Below are 17,860 nucleotides of genomic sequence, written 5' to 3' on the forward strand. Positions count from 1 at the left end.
TTTGTTCCCGATGAAATTACAGTGAGATATTCAAAAGTTAAGCGTCGAACAAAATTATTTTTTGATGATTTCAACATTTTGGGTACTCAATATTTGAAATTTTATCATAAAAAATCTGTGTTTTTCCATATCAAAATTTTGATCTTTCGTGAAAAACTAACCCCCCTTGATGTAAAGAACCTAAATTTTAATTTTGGCAAGTGATGTAAAAGTGAAGAATTACATTTATATTGATTTGAGCTTCAAAAACTAGTTTATCTCACTTTGCAGAGGAAAATTCCATTAGCTGACACGATCGTTATCTTCTCTAAAAACGTTAGTTAATGTAGGAAAAAACAATTCAAAAACAACGAATGGAGCTTGCCAACACCCTGATGATATCAATTCATGAGAACAAATCTTTCTTCAGCTGAGAAAAAAGAAAATCATAATTAGCTTATAAATCTTATAAATACACCAAATTAACTGACAGACTTATTTTCCATTTTCGAAAGGAAAACCAATAAATTTTATATCAGTAATCTTAGTTTAAGTCTTTCTTTGATGTTTATTAGGATAAGAAATAGTTTGAGGAGAAATATTGATAGGAAATAATATATTTTCTTTTATTTTCTTACTTACCGCAGACCCGATTTATTTTCCGCTCAGCTAAAATAGAGGATTTATCTTTTCAGTTATCGGCAGCATTAAAAATTATTGAGGAGAAATACCTTTTGGAGATAAAGGCTGTACCTTTAAACCATTTCTTATCATTGCTTCAATTCTTTCATTTCTTTGTGATCAGTTTAGATTTACAATTCATCACTGCAATTTTTCAGTGAGAAAACAAAAGCGAGTTTAACAGTTCAAAATTCTTTTGTCAACTGTTCTATCCTTTATAATTTATTTTGAGTAGTCCTAAATTGTCCGAAAAAGTTTGCAGAAATGCCTTTCAATTTTTTGTCGGAAAACTGATTTTCACCGAACAAAGCTCTCAGAAATATAGAAACTTTTCCGTGCTTTCGAGCATTTTTGCAAAAATTGTTGTCAAATTGGACAGCACATCTGTTTTCATGAAAAAGACAATGAAATCTGCTAAAGAAAACCTTTGAAATCGTAGTACCAGAATTGAGAAATGTGCATTTTTTTATTTTCGGTTTAAAAACACGAAGCACAAATGTATGTGTTGTTTTTCAATTTTGGGTAGAGCGGCAACTCGGGGTTTTTAAACTTACTCGAAATTAGTTCAGTTAGATTCCAAAGAGAAAAAAAACGAAATATTTACATCGATTCACGAAAACATATTTTCTGACCTGTATTGCAGAAGTGGAATCGTTTAGAGATTGTAAATTTCTCAATAGGATTCGATGTGACAGTGAGTCGAAGGCTTCAAATAAATCGCGCGAAACAGCTTGAATATTATTACCGTTATCAATTTCGTGTCCAACTGATTCATTGAACTTTAGAATAGTGTCTTGCGCTGATATCTTACGTAAGAATCAAAAGTAAAGTGGCAAAAATAACTTTCTACTCTCAATAAAACACGTAATTTATTTGTGCCGGCTTTTTTCTAATATCTTAGAAAACGATGTAGTTTTCGCAAAAGGACATTAGTTTACAGGGTCCGTGATGCCATCTTTTTACGATAGGGGGTTGGGTTATGACAGCTCTTCTGAGCACCGCAGGAAAAACACATTGTCTGTAATACATTGATTTAGAAAAAAGTAATAGCGCACGATAGTACTTGACAAAGACCAGTTAGCTTGTTTTGATCTAGCACTCTTATGATATCAAAACAATATTTAGGCAAAGGAGACTGATTTGATGGGACTTGGTTTTCTCCATTTAAACAAAAAAAAACAAAGTAAGCGATTAAAGTAGGACCTTTTCCTGTCTTTTTGGATGTGGTCCGATGTAAGCTTAATTCGCATACGGGGAAAGATTTAAACGTTTTAACCAGATCAAAACAAAACACAGAGCATATAAGAAATTTGACGTGCGTTTTTTTAAACTTAGGATTAAATTGATTTGGAAACTTGTCACACTTTGTATCTCGTCTCGTTATTCATACAAATTATATTATGCTATTTCCTTACTATTTCATTCAAGCGTTTGTAGTTGATTAGACACCTTATCTCCTTGTCATCTAATGACTAACAACGTTTATTTGCAGTTTTGTCTTAGAGCGTCTTTCCATTTAGTGCTGCGGTATAACGCAAAGAAACAAGATGCTCATATTACTAATAAATTAAAACGAGCAGCTTAAATAAAAATATTAAAACAAGTCTAAAGTTGTAAAGCACTGTAACAAATGTTATCAGTTTTTATAACCTTCAACTTTTTTAATGTCAATATTATAACTAAATGCTTCACTAAGTTTTGCAATTTAATATTACCGTACAATAATTTTTTCCCGGAAACTAACACACTGTTTTGTATCAATTAAGTTTCAATTTGCGTTCGAGCAGATAATTATCAATGTCTTCAAGGAACTGCCTTGTCAACGTTTTCTTGAAACAAATTGCCATCAATTCATTTGTTTGGCTGTAGAGCATTATCCTTACATGTTATAATTGATGTTTTTGTCGCCAAATGTCATCAATAAAGATTGTCAATAGAAGGGATCCTAAAATTAAGGTTTGTAGCAATCCAGAAACACCTAAGAGATCAAGTTTGTCATCAGGGGAACCTTTTTTAAATTTTTTTTGAGGTAGGTCATTCAATGGGCCATTTCACTCAGTATTTTATCAAAGTATTTCTAAGCAGAATAAAGTGATGAGCTGTGCCGAATGTGTTTGTAGTCCAGATCAAGCCAAATATCCTTTTGGTTTTTGCTTTAACGCATACTTCGTAGGTTATCAACAGAACGAGACTCTGCATCGTTTGTTCGCCTTCCGAAAAAAATTAGTAGGATAGGACATAACAGCTACTGAATTTAAATTTTGGGAAGTATATTTACTCATAAATAATTACACAATAATAATTTCCGGGTATCATTTTCATTAAAGTTTTTAATGTGCTCTTGTGGCACACAGCAGCTACGCCAATATCATGAACCATTTTTTTCTTAACAGAACTGATAGAGTTGTCAGCATGCGGTCAAAAAAGCCTATGGTTTCATAGGCAACCAATACTTCGAAAATTTAATTACTGCCTTAAATACATGTTGGAAAAAAACTCAGTCATTTTTTACACATTTTGTGTTCAACTTTTCTTGATGGTAGTGAAATAAAAAAGGCGTTTTAAGGAACAAAAAAGTTCCCGAGATTAATTGTAATCCAAAAAATTTTTTTTGGAACATTATTGCTTTTAGCATCAACTTTTCTGGAAAACTTGAAATGTGCTAAGTAGTTAAAAAAACTTTCGTAGCTTAACCAACATATATATTTTGACAACAACGGTTCCTTAAATAACTATATTACTTTAAAAAAATCATGCATCTGTTAAATTTTGCAGAAACAGGAAAAAACAGTCAATTTAGTTAGTTTCGGGGCAAAAATTGAACGTTGAAGCTGAACTCTTTTCTGAAGAAAGTTCTATTAGTTCAATTTTGGTCATTAATTTATACGGCGATAAAACAAAAATTCATGCGTTTTTCGTTCTGTTTTTTAAATTTTTCTTCTGAGATTATATTTGTTTGACTTATAATTGTATATCTTAGGGTCAATTAACTGGTTAATTATCTCATCAATTTGGGCTATTCAACTTTGTTTTTTGTTCAGCTGTGATCTAACAAAACTTCGTTCACGTGAAAGGGTGTAATGAACTCATAAAGAACTTGACTTTTGAGCAGTCAGAACCATAATTTGAATATATAACGTGCAAAATGAGTAACACCAAGATAACACACCAAGACAATATGAATTGGTGATTAACAACTTTAAGCAGAGTTATAGATATAGTTGATGACATGGCGCACCAACGTTAGAATGCACGAACCCTTGACTACAGCCTGCCAACACTCGAAGCTAAGTCCAAAGCCACAGCACCCCCATCAATTTTTTTTCGAATATTGTTCTAACACCCCGCCGTTTTTTTTACGGACAGTACCCCCACCCAGGGAGCGGAGGAATCCCAGCCAAGTTTGGGTCTACCCAAACCACCCTCAGAGGTCGAACCCCGTGGTTTACGGACGGCACCCCCCAACCAGGGAGCGGAGGAACCCCAGCCAAAATTCGGTCTACCCAACCCACCCTCAGCGGTCGAACCCCGTGGTTTACGGACGGCACCCCCCAACCAGGGAGCGGAGGAATCCCAGCCAAGTTTCGGTCTACCCAAACCACCCTCAGAGGTCGAACCCCGTGGTTTACGGACGGCACCCCCCAACCAGGGAGCGGAGGAACCCCAGCCAAGTTTCGGTCTACCCAACCCACCCTCAGCGGTTGAACCCCGTGGTTTACGGACGGCACCCCCAACCAGGGAGCGGAGGAATCCCAGCCAAGTTTCGGTCTACTCAACCCACCCTCAGATGTCGAACCCCGTGGTTTACGGACGGCAACCCCCCCAACCAGGGAGCGGAGGAATCCCAGCCAAGTTTCGGTCAAACCAACCCCCCCTCAGAGGTTGAACCCCGTGGTTTACGGACGTCACCCCCCACCCAGGGAGCGGAGGAACCCTAGCCAGCTTTTGGCCTACCAAGCCCACCCTCAGAGGTCGAACCCAGAGGTCGAACACCCCAACTAGTGAGTGGAGGAACCCCAGCAAAGTTTTGGTCTACCCAACCCATCACCAGAGGTTAAACCCCGTAGTTTTTCGGACGACACCCCCAACCAGGCAGTGGAGGCGCCCCAACCAAAGTTGAGTCTACCCAAACCACCCTTCTCCGGTCACTCGGCAATTCCAACCGCAAGCGGCATTCCCCAGCCTAGTTTTTCTTGGCCAACCAGGATTCCCTACCAGCAGCTACCAACCTGTAGCAGCATTCTGTAGCAGTTTTCCTGGCTAACCAGGTTTCTCAGCAGCAGCAAGCAACGACAAGCGTCTTTCCCCAGCCTTGTTTTCCTGGCCAACCAGGCTTCCCCACCAGCATCTACCAACCTGCAACAGCCATCTGCAGAAGTTTCCTGGCTAACCAGGGTTCTCAGCAGCAGTAAGCAACGACAAGCGTCTTTCCCCAGCCTTGTTTCCTGGCCAACCAGTAGCCACCAGCCCAGAGCAGCATTCTGCAGCAGCTTTCCTGGCTAACTAGGATTTCCAACAGCAGCAACCCAAATCTACTTCACCTGAGCACCCAGAATCTTTCCTCTACATCATAACTCACTTATTGTCTCGACGTCCACTGATTGTATGTGACATGCGATATCATCTTTTCAAGTCTTCGAAAACGAAGTTCATATTGATCACAGATTCACAGGGAAGACATTTCGAATCTGGAAACCTGAATATATTATCTCTTCCCGGCCCAACCATCAAAGACGTATATAACTTTGTTCCCCCTATCAATCAGTACTGTAAAATTATACTGTTTATGGGCGGTAACGACTTGTATAACGGCTGCAAACCTTCAGACAAAACACCAATTGACATCGCAAATCAGTTGATTGAACTCGCAAATTTTTTGACCGAAAGAACCAAAGAAGTATACCTCATAGGAATACCAGAACGAAACGAAAACAAACAGCAGCCGTTAACGAAATCCTCGAGAAAGTGTCCCACAGAACTCGTAGTCACAATCCCTCAGTCAACTGGAAATATAGAGGAATCAGTCAGCATATATCAGGCGCTAAATACTTCAATCCTAAAGATCATCTTCACCTTAACAAATGTGGTCGCTCAAACTTTCACCACTTTATCAAACAAAAGATTCTGTACAAGGATTATAACGTAATGTTGAATAACAGTGGTCACAGCAAAATTTACGAGTGTAAACGGAATTCATGTACGTGCATCTGCTCAACCTGGTAGTTTCTACTTCAACTTAAATTTCACAAATCCAAAGCTACAGCACCCCCATCAATTTTTTTTCGAATATTGTTCTAACACCCCGCCGTTTTTTTTTACGGACAGTACCCCCACCCAGGCAGTGGAGGTACCCCAGCCAAGTTTTGGTCTACCCAACCCACCCTCAGAGGTCAAACCCCGTGGTTTACGGACGGCATCCCCCCCACCCAGGGAGCGGAGGAATCCCAGCCAAGTTTCGGTCTACCCAAACCACCCTCAGAGGTCGAACCCCGTGGTTTACGGACGGCACCCCCCAACCAGGGAGCGGAGGAACCCCAGCCAAAATTCGGTCTACACAAACCACCCTCAGCGGTCGAACCCCGTGGTTTACGGACGGCACCCCCCAACCAGGGAGCGGAGGAATCCCAGCCAAGTTTCGGTCTACCCAAACCACCCTCAGAGGTCGAACCCCGTGGTTTACGGACGGCACCCCCCAACCAGGGAGCGGAGGAACCCCAGCCAAGTTTCGGTCTACCCAACCCACCCTCAGCGGTTGAACCCCGTGGTTTACGGACGGCACCCCCAACCAGGGAGCGGAGGAATCCCAGCCAAGTTTCGGTCTACTCAACCCACCCTCAGATGTCGAACCCCGTGGTTTACGGACGGCAACCCCCCCAACCAGGGAGCGGAGGAATCCCAGCCAAGTTTCGGTCAAACCAACCCCCCCTCAGAGGTTGAACCCCGTGGTTTACGGACGTCACCCCCCACCCAGGGAGCGGAGGAACCCCAGCCAAAATTCGGTCTACCCAACCCACCCTCAGCGGTCGAACCCCGTGGTTTACGGACGGCACCCCCCAACCAGGGAGCGGAGGAATCCCAGCCAAGTTTCGGTCTACCCAAACCACCCTCAGAGGTCGAACCCCGTGGTTTACGGACGGCACCCCCCAACCAGGGAGCGGAGGAATCCCAGCCAAGTTTCGGTCAAACCAACCCCCCCTCAGAGGTTGAACCCCGTGGTTTACGGACGTCACCCCCCACCCAGGGAGCGGAGGAACCCTAGCCAGCTTTTGGTCTACCAAGCCCACCCTCAGAGGTCGAACCCAGAGGTCGAACACCCCAACTAGTGAGTGGAGGAACCCCAGCAAAGTTTTGGTCTACCCAACCCATCACCAGAGGTTAAACCCCGTAGTTTTTCGGACGACACCCCCAACCAGGCAGTGGAGGCGCCCCAACCAAAGTTGAGTCTATCCAAACCACCCTTCTCCGGTCACTCGGCAATTCCAACCGCAAGCGGCATTCCCCAGCCTAGTTTTTCTTGGCCAACCAGGATTCCCTACCAGCAGCTACCAACCTGTAGCAGCATTCTGTAGCAGTTTTCCTGGCTAACCAGGTTTCTCAGCAGCAGCAAGCAACGACAAGCGTCTTTCCCCAGCCTTGTTTTCCTGGCCAACCAGGCTTCCCCACCAGCATCTACCAACCTGCAACAGCCATCTGCAGAAGTTTCCTGGCTAACCAGGGTTCCCAGCAGCAGCAACCAAAGACAAGCGTCTGTCCCCAGCCTAGTTTTCCTGGCCAACCAGGCTTCCCCACCAGCATCTACCAACCAGCAGCAGCAATCTGCAGAAGTTTTCCTGGTTAACCAGGGTTCTCAGCAGCAGTAAGCAACGACAAGCGTCTTTCCCCAGCCTTGTTTCCTGGCCAACCAGTAGCCACCAGCCCAGAGCAGCATTCTGCAGCAGCTTTCCTGGCTAACTAGGATTTCCAACAGCAGCAACCCAAATCTATTTCACCTGAGCACCCAGAATCTTTCCTCTACATCATAACTCACTTATTGTCTCGACGTCCACTGATTGTATGTGACATGCGATATCATCTTTTCAAGTCTTCGAAAACGAAGTTCATATTGATCACAGATTCACAGGGAAGACATTTCGAATCTGGAAACCTGAATATATTATCTCTTCCCGGCCCAACCATCAAAGACGTATATAACTTTGTTCCCCCTATCAATCAGTACTGTAAAATTATACTGTTTATGGGCGGTAACGACTTGTATAACGGCTGCAAACCTTCAGACAAAACACCAATTGACATCGCAAATCAGTTGATTGAACTCGCAAATTTTTTGACCGAAAGAACCAAAGAAGTATACCTCATAGGAATACCAGAACGAAACGAAAACAAACAGCAGCCGTTAACGAAATCCTCGAGAAAGTGTCCCACAGAACTCGTAGTCACAATCCCTCAGTCAACTGGAAATATAGAGGAATCAGTCAGCATATATCAGGCGCTAAATACTTCAATCCTAAAGATCATCTTCACCTTAACAAATGTGGTCGCTCAAACTTTCACCACTTTATCAAACAAAAGATTCTGTACAAGGATTATAACGTAATGTTGAATAACAGTGGTCACAGCAAAATTTACGAGTGTAAACGGAATTCATGTACGTGCATCTGCTCAACCTGATAGTTTCTACTTCAACTTAAATTTCACAAATCCTCTTTACCTTAAATGTTCACCAGGCTCTGTGAGTAGCCTCTTGAACTACTTGTGAGATAACAGATTACTTCCGAAAACATCTCAGTTGTCCCCAGGTTCCGCGAGGTGCCATTGGTCAGCTGGTAGAGACAGCATTGTCTTTTAACTGTCCCCAGGTTCCGTGAGGTGCCACAGGTCAGTTAGCAAGACAAATCTCCCCTAGTCAAAAGACCTCTTACATATTCAACGTAGTAATTCAGATTTCTTGTGACCAAATACCAACATCAAATCGTCCGCAAGAAATTACAATAGACCAACACAGCCTCAATTCTTTTGAGCAAACGTAAAAAGAAAAATTTTACCTACAGAGTTCTATAAAGAAAAGTTCACCATGCCTGCCAAAACCGTTGAAAGTATATTGCGAAAATATTGCGTTTCAAGCATAAACGATCTGATCGAAGACATTTCAACTGATGAGAATCTGCCATACGACGAGTTCATAGAAGGAGAAAAGGAAGTTCAGCAGTTACTACCTGAGCTAGAAAAGACTAATGAGTTTCTCCTACTCAATCTAGACGAATCACAACATTGTCAGTTTTTAGATGACAGATTAGCAGTTAAACGCGACTCCCGTAGAAAAATTAACTTGGTTCGGAGAAAATTACAAGTCAGTTCTGATCTTGTCAACAATTCAACGGATACACAAACAAGATTACCAACAAACCTCCAACAACAAACACTACTAAACGAATCAGAACTCAGAGAGATTCCGCAGGAAACTTTATCAGCTTCAATAGGTATAACACTTAGTTCCAATCAACCGACAACGTTTCAAAATACAGAAACATCAAATTTTTCCTTCCATGCTTCAGCCACAAGAAATTTGTCTGATCAAACGACGTTTCCACAACATCAAGCCTCATTTGGTCTGGCAAATTGTTGGGATCACACTCATAGGCAACAATTTATCACTACCCCGATCTCATCAGGACCTCTCCCGACACTAAAACTTGACACCTTTAATGGCAATCCCCTCACTTGGACAGATTGCATACAGTTATTCGAGTCTGTCATTGACTCGAGGCCACTTAGCACTACAGAAAAGACGCACTTACAATCACTTCTCACTGAACAAGCAAAGAGCTTAGTTAAAGGCTACGGTTGCAATGGTCAATGCTATCACCAAGCTCTAGACGACCTGAAGAAAAAGTATGGTAAGTCTAGCGTCATCGTAAATGCGTACTTAGAAAAACTTGCATCGTTTCCAAGCCCGTCAGCCCAGCGACCCAAAAGTTTTGACAATTTTAGTATATTTATAAACAACTTGGTGAATACTTTTACACGCCTGGAATACGAACACGACCTCAAATCAACGCTGAATACCCAAGTTGCAATACAGAAATTACCTTATAGCCAACTAGTTGACTGGAGCAAACATTGTGCACAACATCAGATTGAATCTCCCTCCTTAGAGCAGTTCGCCGAATGGCTCTCTTTGACTGCTCAAACCTTCGAGAATTTAGAACCTTTTTCTCGAAACAAGCTGGGCAAAAATGACTCATCAAATCCGCGGAGCAATCTTTCACAATATGGGAACAATCAACCTAGATATGATCAAAACCAAATTCAAGGAACATCAAGATATGTATCCACGCAAGACAAGATTTCCGACATGCAGACAACTTCAAAATTTAACAAAGAACGTAGTCAACATCAAAGGCAGTTCAAGAGTTCTAGAAATCGGCAGCAACAATTAGAAGACCAAAACGTTCCTCAAACCAGCAGAGCTTCAAAGTGTCTGTTCGAGGACGGCAACCACAGAATATACATGTGCGAAAAATTTAAAAATATGTCCGTTAAGCTGCGTAGGGACGCCATCTATCAACTCAAAGCCTGTTTCAATTGCCTGAAAATGGGTCAATCTTCAAAGAAGTGCCCTCCTACGCAGAGTTTCAGAAGTTGTAACAAACGTCATCATACAAACTTACACGATGAGTCTAGCCAGTCAGTGAACTCAACACATTGCAGTACCGCTGGATCATCAGAACGTCCTTCACTCCTTCAGATACTCCCCGTAACACTCTCAAGGGATGGTAAGTCAGTAAACACGTACGCCTTTCTGGACAATGGAAGCGTCGTATTAATGATGTTAACGAAAACTGCTTCCGCACTTGGAATCGTTCTTGACGAAAAAACCCAACACACAGAATTGCACAAAGGAATTCATGGAAAAAAAAGTGTGTCATTCACCAACGTTAACCTTTCGATTAAAGGAATGAGTTCTAATCAAACTTTTGATATAGAAGACGTTTAGGTTTCGGCCGACATAGAGTTTCCCCAATATAATTTAGAATGGATTCGAAAAGTGTGTCAGGAATTTGATCACTTGAAACATATTTCATACCCCGACGTTGACATCAATCAAATCTCTATTTTGATTGGATGCGACAATTTTGATCTCATTGCACCTAGAGAGATTCACTATGGTCCTCCAAATACCGCAAGAGCTATTCAAACAGAACTTGGATGGACTGCGTCAAGGAAAACTGATCTGCCTTCAGCAGTAACATGCCAGTCTCAAATTGTCAAAATTGAGTCTACAGAGTGCTGCGAAATTGACGACACTCTGTATAACGAAGTACTCAACTGGTAAAAAGTTGAAAACTTGCCGTCCAATAAGGACGTCACAAAATCAGAGACCGATAAACGCGCATCAGACATTTTGGAATCAACTGTAGAGTTCAAGGAAGGACGATACCATGTTGGGCTTTTATGGAAAAACAAACCCGACCTGCCAAATAACTTCACTTTAGCCTTCAAACAACTCAACGCCCTAGTTAAGCGACTAGAAAGAGACCCGGAATTGTTAGAGAAATACACGAAAACAATCGACGAAGATCTGAAAAAGAATTACATTGAAGAGGATCCCTTAGATAAAAACGACTCCAAACATTTGGCACATTCCGCATCACCCTGTCATAAACCCTAACAAAGCAAAAATAAGAAAAGTTTTGAACGCAGCATCAAAATATCATGGTGTAACATTAAATAACCAACTCATGCCAGGGCCTGACTTGATGCATAACTTGACCGGTGTTATCTGCAGGTTCAGGCAGAAAAAAGTTGCAATATCTGCTGACATTGAAGGCATGTTTATGCAAGTAGGTGTTCGACCTCAGGACCAAAAGTTTTTAAGATTTCTGTGGAAGAAAGGCGAAAAGATAATTTGCTTCCAATTTAGAAGGCACATTTTTGGAGCAAGGTGTTCACCGACATGTTGTAACGTCGCCTTGCGACGAACAGCGGAGGACAACTGTCAGCAGTACCCTTCAGCAGCCAAGGCAGTCTTACGTTCCTTTTACATGGATGACCTGTATCACTCAACAGACACAGTCGAAGAAGCAATTTCCATTTCAAAAGATCTAAAGAATTTACTTTTGCTAGGTGGTTTCAATTTAACCAAGTGGTCCTCCAATTCACTTGAAACAATGAAGTCAATCCCTAAAGAAGACCAGAATCCTAGCGATACAAAGGAGTCTACCATTCTACCGCCTATTCCAAAATTCGGAGAAACAGACGAACAGACATCAACAATTGATACCGAGATAGTATTAGGAATACAGTGGTCTGTGTCCAGAGACTCTTTTGTTATAAAAAACAAAACATTTAAAAAAGTGGATCTAGAGAACCCCACCCAGAGAAAGATTTTGAACAGTGTTTCATCCATCTATGACCCAATTGGGTTTATTGCGCCCTTGACAGTGCGGTTAAGAACAATCATGCTGGACGTCTGGCGTTTAGGAAAACAATGGGACAACCTTTTACCTACCAGTTTTGATGCAACCCTGAAATCTCTTATGACAGAAATCAGAAACATTTCCAGCATCGAAACACCACGATTTCTGTTCGAGGAGAAAAAGACACCTAAAAAATCAACTCTTCATATCTTTTGCGACGCTTCTCTAACAGCAATGTGTGCCGTAGCATATTTAAAAACAAAGTATACAGATTCAACTTGTTCAATCAATTTTATAATGGGAAAAGCAAAAGTTGCCCCGATTCGACAGCAAAGCATACCTAAACTAGAACTGGCAGCAGCTGTTATCGGAATTCGGGTAGCCTTCTTCATAAAACAACAGCTCGATGTAACAATTAGCAAAACGACATTTTGGTCGGATAGCGCAGCGACCCTACAATGAATTTACAACGCCAAAGAAAGACACAAATTGTATGTAGCAAACAGAATTGCAGAAAGTCTTGAAACAACTTCACCATCAGACTGGCGTCATGTTCCAGGTGTCTTGAATCCAGCTGACGACGGAACAAGAGGGTTGAAATTAAACGAGTTCAAACCAGATTGTCGTTGGTTTAACGGGCCACTTTTCTTGAAACATGACCCAAAAAATTGGCCTCCGACAAAAGTGTCAAATTATCCTTTAGCAGCTTCAATGGCTCTCTCAAGGGCAAACCAGCCACTCATTGACCCAAAACGGTTCTCAAGCTTTGAAAAACTTAAACGCGTTCTCGCATTTGTAATTTTGTTCATCAGCAACCTCAAAACTACAACGAAGAATTTCCACTTGACCATAAAGACAGTCAATATGAGCAAAATTTATCTACTTAGGCAATCTCAAGAACTCTCATTTGAGGAAGAGCTAGATTGTCTTCGCAAAGACCAAAACGTTCCAGCACACTCAAAAATAAAAAATTTCGTGCCCTTCATTTCCGACGACGGAAGTATAAGAGCTAATGGACGTCTTGCTAATGCAAATCAACTGGACGAAAATTTACAAACCCCAGTAATCCTAAGTGGCAAAGAACATATAACTTTTCTTATGCTTAGAGATATTCACAACCACAATGCACATACAGGTCTCAACCATTGCCGTTTCATTGTTCAACAGTCCTTTATTGTAATTAGCCTTCGCTCCACCTTACGAACAATAATCAACCGATGTTTCGATTGCCGTCGACAAAAAGCAGTAGCACTGCAACCTCAAATGGCACCCCTGCCAGACTTTAGAATTCCAAATACTGAAAACTTTGTTTTTCAAAATACGGGTGTAGATTTCTTTGGTCCTTTCGCTATAAAGGCCAGCGACAACTTGTATCCAAAACGATACGCTTGCATTTTCACTTGCCTTACCACAAGAACCGTTCATCTAGAACCAGCTTGCCGTTTAAGCACTGATTCCTTTATTCAAGCGATACTGAGGTTTACTGCCCGTCGAGGAAACCCCCACCTCATTGTCTCTGATAATGGTAGAAATTTCGTTGGCGCTTCTCGTGAACTCATTAGAAAAGTAAACCAATTCGACCACCAGGAAATCAGTGACCGAATACTCAAAGAGACCATCGAACGGCAGTTCATCCCACCATACGCATCCGAATTCGGAGGAGCATGGGAAAGACTCGTGCAGTCCTCAAAACGAATTCTCTACTCAGTGATTGGCTCTCAAATGTTGACCGAAGAAACATTTCACTCGTTCCTAACTCAAGTCGAAGAAATCCTGAACAGCAGGCCTTTGACTTACGTCCCAGACAACGGTTTGTCTTATCAACCAATCACGCCTAATCATTTCCTTATCGGTCGACCTCACAAACGTTTGCCGTCAATACTGTCAATCACTAAAGATTACAACAAGGACTGGAAAAGATGTATTACCCTTTCACATCAATTTTGGACACGACTCCTGCGCGAGTTCATACCCACAATGGCTAGGAGACCCAAATGGATAAAAGATCAGAAGCCTCTCGAAGTTGGTAGCCTTGTTTGGATATTGGAAGACATGACTCCACGAGGTGTTTGGCCCGTCGGTATTGTGGAAAAATTGTCTCACAGCAATGATGGAAAAGTTAGATCATGCGAAATCAGAACTGGGTTCGGGAAACAAACAAGACCAGTAAACAAATTGGCACTAGCAATTGACGACTAGGAAACGGATCACAACGTCGAAACAGGACACAGATTTAATGAACAGTAACCACATTCACAACTTTTAACAAATCATTAACCCTTTAGGTTTTGACTACAACGCCAAAACGAGGGGGACTGTAATGAACTCATAAAGAACTTGACTTTTGAGCAGTCAGAACCATAATTTGAATATAGAACGTGCAAAATGAGTAACACCAAGATAACACACCAAGACAATATGAATTGATGATTAACAATTTTAAGCAGAGTTATAGATGTAGTTGATGACAAAGGGTTTAATTCGCTAAATCTATTTGACTTAAACTTTTGAGAGTTTTCTGAAGCTACAATCAGTGTTAAAAGACTTTAGTTTTACTATAACGTTGTTCTATCTGTTTTTGTAACGAATTTGAGTTTTTGTATTTCTCTTCGAAAGTTTATTCTGCTCTTATGTTCAACAAATTTTTTTGGCCAATTTTTAAATTTGTTTTCTAAAATTCATCCAAAGTTATGTGCAATTTCTTTTTGCTACTCTTGAAATTATAAACAACTTGATCGGCATCTTAATGTGTATTTTTACAGATATTGGCTGCATATTTATAGATTTTTCTAAAACATTTTTCGAAAAATTTAATAGAAGTTTGCAACTGCAACTTTACAATTAGCTTACATCAGTCGAATGCTGATGTAAACAAAATGCTTTAAGAAAAGGTGCCTCGTTGAAATTGACCAACTTTGCGAAATTTCTAACCTTTGGAGTAATGACCATCATTAATCAAAAACGGACAATATATCCCATTTCCTTTTAAATTTGTGAAACATTCGACTAAAATCTTATCATTGTCCTTTAAATGTACAAATACTACAACATTAAAAATTCCACGACTGTTGCTGGCGAATTGCACCCCAAAGAGAACTAGAGGGATAAAATTGTGAACAATATCTTGTTTTCCCTATGCAATTTGGATCAATTTTCCTCCCATAGGCGCTGAGGGTATATAAATTAGTAAGCAACCGTGGGGTTTAGAACAAAAGATAGTTATAAGGGTTTATTATTTATAACCAATATCACCTGGGCTGGAAAAATATGAACAATTTTCTGGCTAAACTTTCACTTGAAACTTTTTTGCCATATTTTTTCTGACAATAGACAACTAAGCTAAAACTTATTGCGCCTCAAAATTTTTTTCATATAATGGTATTTGGCGATTTAAGGCGAAAATAATAAGGCGAAAATGACAAAATTTGTTTGTCTTTTCTTCTCTTAAAAGCTTCAAATTATTGTGAAAAATCAACTTTTTTAGGTTCGCAAACTTGTACTGAAAAGTTGTACACACTTAATACTGTAAACTGGCGTACACGTTGACCATATCTTTTTTTTTCTTTTTACAAAAAGTCAAATTTCGGGTTTTTTTCCAAATGCCTTTTAATCGAATTTCAGACGTGTCTATTTCTAGAGTTGATCTCTTAAGCCCAGAGAGACCAATTTAGGAGAGATAGTGGCGAACAGGATGTAATTCAATTTGAAATTGAGAAATAAACAGACTTTTAGAATTGGATACACTTGGTCAACTAATTTAATTTAATACCAGCATAGAATTAGTCAGCCCTTTCATTTAAAAAACATGAAAAATACAATACTTTTTCCTTCGTTACAGCCCCCACGCCCAACTCCTCCCCTCCCCGCTCCCACCCATCCTCCCCCGCCCCCCAAAACGCAGTCTCGGTGGTAGATCATGTGACCTTCGCTATAATTGATATCTCTTCAATTCTGTAGTCATATACATAAAGAGTAATTTTCATATTTAAATAAATTGTCCCTCCTATTAACACATGAAATCATCATAAGAGCAAAAGCACGTATTACAAAGCACGCTCAGACAAATAAAAAACTTGTTCACGGGTGGGAGGCGGAGGGGGAGGGGGAGGGGGGTCATTAATTTTCATTTTTTTTAATTCATTCCTCCCGTCGGCGATAAAAAGAATTCAACTTGAAATTTTTACCATCGTAAGATAGTACCGATTCGGAGTTCCAGTTAAAACGTAAGAGAGGAGGTTACAACTTAAGGAAGAAAAAACAATTTTTCCTCATCAAGTATTCGGGTTCTCCAGTTTTCTTGTATTTGTTAAGCCAAGCGGATATTTTTTATCGCTTTTTTTCGCCCGTATCAATTGACCTTTTCATGTGAAAAAATTCGAAAGGCTGATAAAATGTGAACAAACTTTCCTTTGAACCCGGGCAAGCAAGTAAAACAAACAACTTGGACATTAAGTTGGGAAAAATTTCCTTATATTTTGCCCCAAGTCAGGAAATTTGAGGTAAATAGACAAATTACATTTTACTTCGATAAACAAATTGTTTACCCAAATCAACGCCCCCGAAGAAAAAGCCAAAAGAAAGCATCACTATAATGGCTGAAAAACAATAAATTGTGTTTCTCTTTCAGTTGCTACTACCTAAGTATATATCAACCAGTATCGGTTATTATTCATAAATAGTTGGGTTATAAATTTTTACGGGCTTTTATTTCACAACAATAATGACTCGCGTTTACCTTAATTCAGTTATCCTAATTATCGCCTTCTTGTCTTCCCAAAATTCCGCGTATCCCAGATTTTATCTTCAAGATTTAAACGGGTTTATGACCAGCGATGGTTTAATTTCACCCGGGTCAAGTACGACCTTTGTTCACGAGCCACACTTCAGAAAGCGCGGGAGTTTTTGGTTCGTCCGGGATAATGGATCGCCCCGACCCAGTGATGCTGAGATCCGGAGAATGATACAAGCCAAACTTCAAAGCGGATAACAGTTTTCGATATTCTATGCTGAAGAACAAATTTGGAAATTTCAAGAAGATTCGAATTGTCTGGAATATTTCCAGTGACTTGACCATATTTGGTTTTAACATAGTCTATTAATTAATATCATTCACATTCATTATATTGATAAATTGATTCAGTATAAAATTTGTATAAAAGTTTGGAGCTTGATTGAAATTGACTGAAAATGAAGTCCAAGTTTTTAAAAACATCTTTGGACTGCAACAGTCAGAGAAAAACGAGATAAATAGAACCACTGGCTTCGATATAGAACCACGCAAATTTTAAAACTATAGAAAAAAAATCAGTTTTTAAAAAGATCACAAAAAAAACGTATAATAAAAGGAAAATGGGAAGTAAAAAAGGAAGTACAGAAAAAAGGAAAATATTTTAAAAGTCGAAAACAAAAAATCGTTTACTTTATTCATAACTTAAATATTTTGCCTTGTTTTTTTCTGGTAGGAATTCTAGTTTTTTCATTATAAACTTTATAACAATGCTTAAGCAAAAATTAAGATAGTGGTGCCCTAAACTGGATGTACTTTTATTGATTGTTTTTCATGTATGGCAAGGTGGAGGAAAATTGAAAATTTGTTTTTTTTTCCCAATTTTCAAGTTCTCTGTTTATTAATATGAAAAAAGATTTGTCAATATTTACACATCTGGGCAGAATTTTTGACCTCAGAGTAAATAAAGTTTTTCTCCGTAAAAAATGAAATCTTAAAATTTGCTGGTCTTCCATTTCTATTTTCCGCAATCAGTTGGACTCTCTTCTGGAAGAGA

General features: G+C 40.1%; 1 long non-coding RNA gene across 3 annotated transcripts; it reads left to right on the plus strand.

Moving 5' to 3' along the window:
* The first annotated feature begins 512 nt into the window (after positions 1-512).
* LOC142351157 (uncharacterized) lies at positions 513-17,269 on the plus strand. Of its 3 annotated transcripts, none has more exons than XR_012760947.1 (2): positions 513-914; positions 16,460-17,269. It is a non-coding gene; the product is annotated as an uncharacterized LOC142351157 (long non-coding RNA). The 3 variants fall into 3 exon arrangements; XR_012760948.1 differs by having other exon boundaries at positions 16,502-17,269; XR_012760949.1 differs by having other exon boundaries at positions 513-904; positions 16,502-17,269.
* The last annotated feature ends 591 nt before the right edge of the window (positions 17,270-17,860 follow it).

Source organism: Convolutriloba macropyga, chromosome 12 (genome assembly GCF_964194025.1).
Source record: "Convolutriloba macropyga chromosome 12, txConMacr16.3, whole genome shotgun sequence".
Classification (NCBI taxonomy): domain Eukaryota; kingdom Metazoa; phylum Xenacoelomorpha; order Acoela; family Convolutidae; genus Convolutriloba; species Convolutriloba macropyga.